This window comes from Chamaea fasciata, unplaced genomic scaffold (genome assembly GCF_029207755.1).
Source record: "Chamaea fasciata isolate MVZ Bird 193981 ecotype frontalis unplaced genomic scaffold, bChaFas1.0.hap1 SCAF_29, whole genome shotgun sequence".
Taxonomy (NCBI): Eukaryota; Metazoa; Chordata; class Aves; order Passeriformes; family Sylviidae; genus Chamaea; species Chamaea fasciata.
In genome coordinates this window covers 5,141,546-5,151,571 of record NW_027094114.1, presented here as the reverse complement: position 1 = coordinate 5,151,571, position 10,026 = coordinate 5,141,546, and the positions used below count along the sequence as shown (strand labels likewise).

The window sequence follows — 10,026 nt, the reverse complement described above, 5'->3', positions numbered from 1 at the left end:
CAGATTGGGTTACAAAGTTTATTTTCCAGCCAATTTTGGTGTCATTCCCTTGGACGGGCTTACGGATCAATGGGGCGCTGAGAGAATCCTGTCGGGGTTTGGGGGTCCCTGGGAGGGCTTGGTGTTTCCAGGGGAGATTTAGGGGGTCCATGGGGGAGATCGGGGGTCTCTGTCAGCGGGAACCCAGCTGCCACTTTAACCACCCCAAGGAACTCCCAAACCACACGGGGACCCTCCTCGACCGCCAAATGTCCTCTAGGATGCCCAGAAGCACACCAACCTCCCCCGACCATAAACCCCGACCAGGGGGTCCCGAACAACTTCTCCGGGACCCTCAAAACCACCCCAGGGACCCCCAAAACTCCCTGGGTATCTCTCGGCGCCCACAGACGCGCAGTCCCCGCCAGGGACCCCCACATACACCCCCAGCACTCTCTCGGCGCCGCCAGAGCCCCCGCAGCCCTCCGGGAGTCCCCAGAGCCCTCCCAGGGACCCGCCCCGCCCCCCCCCGCGCTCGGCGCCGCCGCTTCCCGCCTTCCCCCGCCCCCGCCTCCCATTGGCCGCAGGGCCCGCCCGTCCCCGCCCCTAACCAATCAGCGCCCGAGCTCGGAGCGCCGGGGCGAAACCGAAGGAGAGAGTGGGCGATGGAGCGGGTGAGGCCTGAGGGGTCCGCTGGGGGAGGGCTTGGGGGTTACCAGAGCGGAATTTGGGGGGGTCAGGGGGGACCCCGCGTGACTCCCCGCATTCCCCCCGCAGAGGCTCAGCCTGGAGCAGCGAACGGAGCTTCTGGTGCAAAGGAGGTGGGAGAGCAGCCCGGCCTCAACTGCCCCTCGGGATCCCCAAGTGCCCCCGGGGGACCCCAATCTGCTCCCCCATTCCCTGAGTGTTGTCCCGGACCCCAAGTGCTCCCCTTGCGCCCAAATGCTACCCCCGACCCCTAAATGCCTCCCAGTTCCCTCCCTTGCCCCGTGTTCCCCAAGAGCGCCTCGGGGACCCCCAACAGCCGATCCCAGGTGATGCCCCGGATCCCCCATTCTGCCCATCAGTGCGTCCCGCAGCCCCTCACATTCCTCCCGAGACCACCAGCCCCGAGGGGGGGGCAGGGCAGGGTCAGCATTTCGGGGGTCCTCGCCCCTCCCCCAACACTCTCCTTCCCCCCAGCCAGGCCCTGCTCAGGCCCCGCCTTCACGGGCCAGAGACGGCGAAGCTTCTGCTTGGCTCCGCCCCCTGCGCCTCCATCCTAGATGACCCCCTCGTCCAATGGCGCTTGAGGCGGTGCTGAGGGGAGGAGCCAGCTCTGGACACGCCCCTGATGGGCAGGGCCCTGCTGGGCTCCGCTGCTCCCCAGGATGCCCTGCCGGGAGTGCAATTATTAGAACAAAAAGCTAAAGAGTTACTTTTAATAGAATGCCGACAGAGTGAAGAATTCAGCTGAAAATTCCAGTAGTTGTAGGTGACAATCCAAAAAGAGTGTCTCACCATCAGTGTTCTCCATCTTTCTTCACCTACTCCATCACATGGTGCATGTCTCCATGTCATGATGGAGAGTAACCAAAGTCTTTTTCCCATTCTCTTGAGGTTGTTTCAGCAAGCGTCTCAGCCTGCATGTTGTAACAGTTCCTTTACCGATGTGAGGTTCGTAACAATTGGCGTAGGCTGTAAATGTTGAATCAGAGTGTATGTAGTTAGATTCCAGAAATTGATTGGATAAAACAGGAGCTAAAAAACTAAAATCTCATCCTGTAAACAAGTACAAATAATAAAGTGATTACTTGTATCTACAGTAAGGTTATCTACAAATAAAAAATTGCAAGAGGTTCTCATGCAAATGCATCCTTTACCAATATACACAAGTACTGTTTCCAGGTTTTCATTGGGATGAATCTCAAAATAACAAACATTTTTCTCAGTGTCAAGACGAATGTCTTGGGCCTTGATGGTGTTACTTTCGCAAATGAATCCTTGTTGCTCCTGCACAATGCATGTGTTGATATCAGTTTTTTGCCATTGATTCCCATCTTTTCGGGTCTATAATCTGTGCTCCAGATGATAGAGTCCCGTCGTGATTTAAACCTAATGCAGTGATTGGGTATATGTCATTTACCAAAGCATTGCATATTCTTATCATGAAAGCTGTGGCTGTGCTGCTCATGGGGTCATAAGTAGAATTGACTAGGTACCACCAGAATTGGAATTTCCTTTCAAATTTAATCACATTGTCACAAATAACCTTTAGAAATCTAGTGGGTAAGGTACCTTCTTTTCTTTCCCCTATGACTGCATCTGTCATTGATTGCATTCACAAATGAGCTTGAATGCAAATAAATGCCAAAGAGATAGTAGTTTGACTACATTAAGTGCATCTATCATAAATTAATGGTCCTTTTCATTAATTCTCTCCCTCTGAGGTAATATATCTGTCAGAAGCCATTGATTAATTCCCAAAGATGAAAGGGAAGATCATAGAAGGTGCTGGAGTTTATTTAAGTCATTATAATTGTGACTAGTTTGTTTATTATTACTTCAGAGTCTATGCCATTTACACCTCCCAATCCTGTTCCCAGTGTGAAAAATAAAAGTTCACTCTTTAGAATATTTTTAAAAGTTTAATAAAGGGATAAAAGGGACAAAGAGCTGGAGTGTTCCTGGTTATTGACCAAAGAACACTTAAGGCAGCGTTATCTATATACTGTTACTTTACTGAGATACATACATATTCATAAGTTTCATGCATTATTCAAACATTCTTGGGAGTTTTTATGGTGCAGGAACTCTTTCTTGTTTTGATTTTACACTCTGACTTATCTGCATGGCATCCTGCAGATCAGTCAATATATTTTATTTCTTCTAGTGGTTTTATCTTGTTTTACACTTCCTTGATAAGAGGAGTTAATAAGTTCTTTTCTAATACTCTTCTGGTGCTCTGGTTTGTGTGTTCTTCTCTGATTCTCTTCTGATGCTCTGGTTTGTGTCACTGTTATCACTTGGAGAGGTCAGTCAGCAGATGTGGGAAACAACATAATTGCTTTACATCTATCTCTGTTACATGGAAATATTTTAACATTTTATGTGTTGCTAAGGCCTACAGTTTAATACATTCATCAACCACTACTTTCATAAACTAGCGGTGTATACATACTATCACACTACTATTTCTATGGGGTATATGGTGCATACTTAAAATGGTAGATTATGTTGTATTAGCAAGCAGCTAAAAGGAGTTATAAAAATTGTGCCATATTTGAATGTATATAATCAATACCAACATGCAAAAGCTAATACATAAATGCAAAAGACAGTATTATAGGGTCATTCTTAACACCAGGATGCTAGTCACATCCATCCTGGCTCATCTGGATGAAGTGAGAACACGTTTTTACAACCATCTTGCAAGTGAGCAAGCTGGGTGGCTTGTAGAAATATTATTCTGCATTAACATGTCTGAGAGACCATGTTGGGTTAAATAACACTTGCTATTGACCTGTATCTTTTATTAAGGACCAATGTTATAGATGTGAGGAGACAGTTCAATAGGAGGTGGAGGTTTTGGAGGCTGAGTGCTTAAATTTGTTTCTTCAACAACAATTTAGAATTGAAGACCCAAGCTTGATCAAGAGCTGAGATGTCATTAGCAGGTGCAGGGCGGGGTTTTCCTCTGGGCTGATTAAAAGAAGACCCCAGGAAGCGCGGTGACCCGGAGCAGGCAAACAGGGCATGACACGGTTCTGAGGGCACAGCATGGCAGTTTGCCTGGCAGTTTGCACAGGCAGGGCAAGCAGGTTTCCTCCTGTTAGTGGGGTTCTTAATTTGCTGTTCTATTGGTTGGTTGGTTTGGGGGTTTTTTCTATTAGTAATGGTTTTTACACGATCAAATACTGCAGTTAGTAAAAGTGTACATAGCCAGGTAGAACCCTCCATAAAGGATTGGTCTGTCCAGACCCATTCCTTTACGGAGTGTTTGAGCTTATCAGTGGTACCGGGGGCGTTGTAGAAGAAGCCTGCCTGTGGTGTGAACAAGTAAATTATTTCCTTTTGCTGGTGGCTGAGCTTAGGGAGGAAGTTGAAATACTAAGAAGTATTAGGGAAAGTGAAAGGGAAATAGATTGGTGGAGTTCTGTCCTTCCATTCTTGATGGAGGCCCACCAGGAGTCAGAGGACTCCCATGCCTCCCACTCCCAGGCAATAGGAGGACACCTGGTGGATGAAGGGGAATGGAGATGGGTCTCTACTTGGGGAGGTGATAAAAATTCCTCCTGACCCCCATCACCTGCCCAGGTGCCACTTCAGAATAGGTATGAGGCCCTGGATCTAGAGGGTCAGTCGGATGACGTAGAAGAAAATTATCTGCCAAGTGAGCCTCCCAGTTACACTTCATCTGTCAGACGTATCACCATCTCTAACATTAAAAGAAAAACTCCCTAAAATGTGGCTGTAGTCAGGTGGGGTTGGTCTCTTTCTCCAGGAAGCAACTGACAGAATGGGAGGAGACAATCTCAGGCTCCGTCAAGGGATATATAGGTTGGATATTAGGAAAATGTTTTTTACAGAAAAGGTGATAAAGTACTGGAATGATCTGCCCGGGGAGGTGGTGGAGTCACCATCCCTGGATGTGTTTAAAAAAAGACGTTGTGGCACTTGGTGCCATGGTTTAGTTGACGTGTTAGGGCTGGGTTGGACTTGATGATCTTGGAGGTCTCGTCCAACCTAGTCATTCTGTAATCTGTCCAGAGACACATTTCATGTGTTGGATGGAGTATTCTAAAGGTGTGCCAGCACTCATGCTTAAAAGAGCAGGTATATATATTATATAAAAAGTTTCTCCCTTTGGCATAACTTGCAACACCTTTTCCTTCAACATAGTTCATAACAATAAGACTGTTGTCATGCACTTGGTGTTATTTTGAACTCGACATCCTATCAAAATGACACCTCCTTTAATTCCCTTTAGAGATGGGAAGTGTTGTTTTTCACTCTCATGTGTGATACTCCACTCCTGCTTGTAGAAGGTGATGTTGTGTAGTGCCACTGTAGATAAATTTAGGCCAGGTATAGGCATGTCAAAAAGCAGATATTCCTCTATCCATGGCCACCCTGTTGTACCCACATTCCATTATTTGGGTTCTACAATTAAAAAATCAAATGATGGTTCTACGCCCAGTTTTCCTTTGAACAAGATGAGAAGCACAGGTTGTGTAAAAGTGAAATTGTATCAACAGTCATACATTCAAGGCTGGTGTAGCCTAATCCATCCATCCACATGCAGTTCATTCAGCGTTTCTTTGAAATAGAAAAGAAAGGCAATATGCTTGGTTGAAAATGCAACCGGGGGTGTTAATTAAAAGGACAGTTTTGAGATTCTGGTGGAATCTCCACTACTTCACTAAGTGCTTGCCACATGACTATTGCAGCTTCCCCTACAGTTTCAGGGGGCTCTCCTCCAATCAGATCATTTGGAGGGAGTGAAACTGTAAAATTTTGGCAAGTGCAAAGTGCAATCCTGGAGGAATGTTAATACTCCTGTGGGAGTCTGTTAAAGGTGTATGGCACTCCCTTGCAGGCAAGCACAAATTTTGCTTTCACAGAATCACAGAATGACTAGGTTGGGAGACCTCTAGGAGACCCCTGACGCACGTTCACTGACAACACTGAGCTGTGTAGTGCAATCATGTGCTGGAGGGAAGAGATGGATCCAGAGACACCTGGACATGGTTGAGGTGGATCTGCGCAAACCTCATGGAGTTCAGAAAAGCCAAATGCAAGGTCCTACACCTGGGTCAGGGCAAAACCAGGCACAGCTATGAGTTGGGTGGAGAAGGGATTGGGAACCCAGGGAGGTCATGGATATCTCACAACCCTGGTAATGTTCAAGGCCAGGTTGGGTGATGCCTTGAGCAACCTGTTCTAGTTGGATGTCCATGACCATGGCAAGAGGGTTGGAACTAGATGATGTTTAAGGTCCCTTCCAACCCTTATTATTCTATGATTCCATGAAGTCTGATGCAAGAAACAGTGATAGAAGTCCCAGGTGGGCAATGTCAGAAATGGTGACGTCTCTTCAGGAGACACTCAGCATCAAGACCACTTGGAGAATGCTTTTATTACGACTTCTTTGAAATTAAAAACAATTAAATATTCCCTTTCTTAAAATAAAAAAAATTCAGGGGCTGGACTTTGAAATCTTCCTCCAAAACAACACTACAAATCTATTCAAATTAACTGTTACAAGCCTTGCAGACTTGAAGATAATTGAAGAAAGAGAACTCCTGAGGGCTTTCTTGTATTTTAATGAGGCCTGTGGTAGATTTGGGGCTGAGCTCAGGATCCTCAGGGACTGAGAGAAGGTTGAAGAAGCTGCTCAAGGAGTCAGAAGCAAAACTCCAAGTCCCTTGGAGCATCCCTGGGCCCCACTGAGGGCAGGGAGTGCCAAAGGCTCCCCAGGGACTGCTGAGAGCAGATCCTTGAGGCCAGGATTGCAGGGAGCCGCAGGCTGTGAGCAGGGAACTGCAATGCTGAGCAAGGCCTGGGCTGGTTGGAGGCAGCAGAAAGGCCAAGCCCTGAGCCCAGGCCTGGCACAGCAGGGCCTGTCCCTCCCGGGTGGCTCGGGGCTGCTTGTGGGGCAGTGGGATGGGAGGGGCAGCGAGGACAAACGGCACAAAGCTGCAAGCCCTGCCAGCCTCCTCAGGGAGGGGCCGGGCAGGAGCAAAGTGCAGCCCCTGAAAGGAAAGTTCCTTCTGTGGGGCCTGCAGAGGCGCTGGCAGAGCCCAGGGGACAAAGGCCTGGGTGCCTGTGGCCCTGCCAGCCCTGCCCGGCCCTTGGCCATGTGTCCTGCAGGCTGTGCCCCCTGTGCGTGCTGCTGCTGTGCCCTGGCCGGCTGCACACGCCCATCTCGCTGTCCCCCCAGCATTTCTCAGCCCAGCATTTCTGTGCCCTCCCTGGGCTCCCTGCACCCAGCGCTGCCGGCTCCTGGCACACAGAGCCAGGCCATGGCCCGGCCTCACGCTGGGACACCTCCTGCACCAAAGTTCTACCCATTGTGTGAGTTTTCTTTTTGCTCAACTCCAGTCTGAGCCTTCCAATCTCTCTTTGCGGAGGTTTCCTTTTCTTCCCACTCCCAAGACCATCCTTCAGGCAGTTGCAGGATGAGCCCTGGGCCTCCTCTTCAGAAAGTCCAGCAGCCTAGAGCCCTCAGCTTCTCTACAAAGGCTCCAAAGCCCATCCTGTCAGTCCTGCAGAGCCTCTCCAGCTCCTCCTCATTGCCCAGAACAGGGAGCCCCACAGCCAGACACAGCAGCCCAGATGTGCCCCCCTGGCCTGTGGTGCATCTGGCAAGGGAGCCAAAGCTGGATTCAAACTGTGAAGTTTCTTGTAGTGCTAATGGGTCCCACTGAGGGACACTACTGAGAAAACATCCCCAGAGCACAAAGCTGGAGGCAGTGGTGGCAGGTCACACAATCACAGAATCATTAAAGTTGGAAAAGACCTTAAAGATAATCTAGTCCAACAGTCAACCCAACACCACCATAATCACCATATTCCCCAAGTGCCACACTCAGGCACCCCTTGAACTCCACCATCTCCTTTGGCAATTTTTTTCCAATGACTGAACACTCTACCAGTAAAATTGTTTTCTAATATCTGATCTGAACCTCCCCTGGCCCAGCTTAAAGCCATTTCCTCTTGTCCTGTCACTTGAGACAGGACAGAAGAGACTGAAGACCTGACTAAAACTTCTTTTCAAGCAGTTGTAGAGAGCAGTGAGGTTCCCCTTGAGCTTTCTCTTCTCCAGATTAAAGAATCCCAGTTCCCTTAGCTGCTCCTGGCAAGATGTGTTTTCTAGACCCTTCCCCAGCTCCACTGCCTTCTCTGGACTCGCTCCAGCTCCTCAATGTCTCTCTTGCAGAACTTGCCAGAACTGTACACAGGACTTGAGGTGGCACCTCAGTGGTGCCCAGTGCAGAGGGACAATCACTGCCCTGGTCCTGTCGGCCACACTGTGGCTAATCCAGGCCAGGTGCCACTAGGCTTCTTGCCCACCTGGCAAAAAAAAATCCAGCTGGTTCAAATCCAGCTGGCTGCCAGCTGAAACCCCCAAGTTCCTTCCTGTTGAGCAGCTCTCAAGCCACTGCTTCCCCAGCCTGGAGCATTCCATGGGGGTTGTTGTGATTCAAGGGCAGAACTTGGCACTTGGCCTTGTTGACCCTCATACCAAATTCCTCAGCCCATCCATCCAGCCCGTCCTGATCCCTCTGCAGAGACTTTATGCCCTCCAGCAGATCCACACTCCCACACAAGTTGGTGTAATTTGTGAACTTAGTGTGATGTTGTAACAGACAGACAGGACTCAATTTCCTCATGCCAAAGAAGCCAAATCTTTATTGTATAGGTCATATTCTATAGGATTATCAGTAGGCACTATGTCAGATCTAATTGATTAACAATACACTCACAACTTAGTTCATTGGTCAGTACATTGTATTTTGCATATCTGTCAAACTTCTTTATTTTTAGTTAGTTTACATACTTTTTCTACTGATTCTTATGGAACAGATTACTTGTTATTACAGGTGCAACCTGGTCTTGTCTCCAAGAATAGGTTGTTGTGTCAACAGACTTTTCATTCTTCTGATTGTTTCTCATGGGAACTTACAAACTGCTTAGTGTCACTTAGAAGAAGTGACAGGCTAGCTGGTAATTTAGCAGAGCAAGGCCTGATTTTATGAAGCCTTTCTTTTATAATACGTCTACCTGTCTGCCACAGGAACTGTGAAGTGGAAGTGTGACTTCCACTCGATCCCCTCATCCAGATCATCAATAAAGATGTTAAACAGGACAGGCCCCAACACTGACCCCTGGGGTCACCCACGAGCAATCAGCTGTTATGGATAGAGTGGGAGCTTCAGACAAGCCCTATCTTAGGCTAAGATTTTTGGATACAGCTTTGTAGTGGTTTGAAAGCAAAACAAATGAGAGGCTCCAAGTCAGAGATACAATTTAATAGGAAGAAAGTAAAGAAAGTAAAGAAAGTAAAATAAAATAGATGCAATAATACAAAAGACCACTGACAGGGTCAGAATACAACCTGAGCAGAGTGATGGAAGCAGTCCAGATGAGGTGGTCTTCCTGAAGCAGTGATCCTGTAGAAAGGTCTGGTAGCTCGGGTCCTCTGGGAATCCGGTGGGTAAGGCTCGCTCTGGTGTTCAGAGTCTCAGCTTATATCCAGGCTGGAATGCTTGGTTCCTCCCTCTGGGCGGAGCATCTCACAATGAGATGGTGAGTCATGTGATAAGGCCTGATGGGCCCATTAACAGGAGATAGTCCAGGAGGGGGTTATCTGTGAGCTGTGCAGCAAAGGTGCTGATGGGCCCATTAACAGAAGATAATCCAGAGTGGGTGAGGCAGGGAGCACTGCCTCACCTGATTTCAACAGTTCATGAAGATGGTGATAGAATATACTTCAACCCAGGACAAGCTTGAATTAGGTGGCCTGCACTTAAATTGCTCTGGCTCGCAAGTTCTAAGAGTGGCAGGTCAGGTCTATTATAAAATGAATTATTTGTTGAATAGATAGGAGATAATAGAGTAAAGGTCTTGAACAGAGTTACTTACTACACAGTATAAAACAACTACTCGTAGATTACATGAAACAGTGGACAACATTAAGGTACTTCTATTAAAGCTAGGAAAGAAATAAGATAGATTAGGAGTCAATGTGACTTACCATTGAACTGGGAAGAGTGTGCACAGAGTCCTTTCACTCCACTCTTGAGAGAGTCACTACAAAACCAGCAGCCCGGCTTCATGGGGAAAGCCCCACACATTTCCAGGGAATGTGCAGAAGACTTCTGCTTTGTGAAAGTTGGGTGCAGCTTTAATAGATTGTGAAGTAAAGTGTCTGTCAGAAAGTCCAGCTAGTCTTTCCACAATATAGCTTCCACAGCTAGTTTATTGTCAGCTAGAAGTGTCACTTCCGTGGCACCTGAATAACCATGAGACAAGCGGTATTTAGGGATTTATTTCACCAGTTAG

At 47.8% G+C, this 10,026-nt stretch overlaps 1 long non-coding RNA gene across 2 annotated transcripts; it reads left to right on the top strand.

Moving 5' to 3' along the window:
- Positions 1 to 605: 605 nt before the first annotated feature.
- On the top strand, positions 606 to 2,840 carry LOC136302541 (uncharacterized). 2 transcript variants are annotated; one of them, XR_010724076.1, is made up of 3 exons: positions 606 to 653; positions 757 to 800; positions 1,166 to 2,840. It is a non-coding gene; the product is annotated as an uncharacterized lncRNA (long non-coding RNA). The 2 variants fall into 2 exon arrangements; XR_010724077.1 differs by having other exon boundaries at positions 1,162 to 2,840.
- The last annotated feature ends 7,186 nt before the right edge of the window (positions 2,841 to 10,026 follow it).